This window comes from Perognathus longimembris, chromosome 3 (assembly GCF_023159225.1).
Source record: "Perognathus longimembris pacificus isolate PPM17 chromosome 3, ASM2315922v1, whole genome shotgun sequence".
Lineage (NCBI taxonomy): Eukaryota > Metazoa > Chordata > Mammalia > Rodentia > Heteromyidae > Perognathus > Perognathus longimembris.
In genome coordinates, this window is record NC_063163.1 from 52,592,863 (window position 1) to 52,594,060 (window position 1,198).

At 34.6% G+C, this 1,198-nt stretch overlaps 1 non-coding gene across 1 annotated transcript; it reads right to left on the minus strand.

Annotated features, from left to right (window-relative positions):
• Positions 1-375: 375 nt before the first annotated feature.
• LOC125349798 lies at positions 376-504 on the minus strand. The gene has a single exon (XR_007210603.1). It is a non-coding gene; the product is annotated as a small nucleolar RNA SNORA40 (small nucleolar RNA).
• Between the last annotated feature and the right edge of the window lie 694 nt (positions 505-1,198).

Here is a 1,198-nt window from a genome sequence, read left to right on the forward strand (position 1 = left end):
TCCATGCTTTGTGCTGGTCATTTTTTCTTTTTCTTTTCTTTTTTCTTTTTTGGTAATGTGCTTTCTCTACCATTTCTTCCAAAGGTTAATCTTCCAAATGTAAACTCCAACCACTAAATATTCTATAAAAATGTTATTGTACAATAGAATATTATCTTAGCATTCTCTGAACATTACATTATTTAATTTGTACCACCTTGTTATTGTCCTATTTACCTTGATGTTCAGATAATAGTTTCATACACATCTCTCCAGTAAATTGTAAGCTGAATATGAGCAGAAGTTATTTTTTTAGCTTTTACATCAACATTATTACATTATTCATAGAGTTAAACTGTGTGAGTTAACCCCCACATTGCCAACTGTTGCAGGAATCATATTCCTTCTTACATGTACCAAAATCTCATATTCAACAATGAATTCTGGATTGCAAAAGAGAATTTACTGTTTGCACCTGTCTGTAAGGCTTTGTTACAAAACTAAACACACACACACACACACACACACACACACACACACACATACACACGCTCCAGAAGTCAATTTTTTAACTGTAGTAAAATGTAAATAACATAAAGGGTCCATCCTAACTAATTTAAGTACACACTTCAGTGGCATTAAATATATTCAGGCTATTATGTAACAGTTATTACCATGAATCTCCAGAATTTTGTTTCATCCCACAGTGAAACTTGAATTCACTAAACCTTGATTCTCCATCTCCTCCTGACCTACTTTCCATCTATATGAATTACACTACTTAAAGTATTTCATATGAGTGAAATTATGCAATTTTTATACTCTATGTTGGGTTTGTTTCACATAACACAATGTCTCACAGTTTAGAGTTTCCAACCTTTTTTCTTTTCTTTACTTTTCTTTTCTTTTTTTTTGGCCAGTCCTGGAGCTTGAATGCAGGGCCTGAGCACTTTCCCTGGCTTCTTTTTGCTCAAGGCTAGCACTCTACCACAACTTAACTTCTGGCTTTGCTTTTTATGCAGTGCTGAGGAATCAAACCCAGGGCTTCATGCATGCTAGGTAAGCACTCTACCACTAAGCCACATTTGCAGCTTGTTTCCATCCTTTTTAAGATTAAATGACATCCGCTGTATGCATATGCCTCATTTTGTTTATCTTTCATCTATTGATGGGTACTTCAGCTATTTCTACCTGTTGGCTAGTGTGTAAATTACGGTTT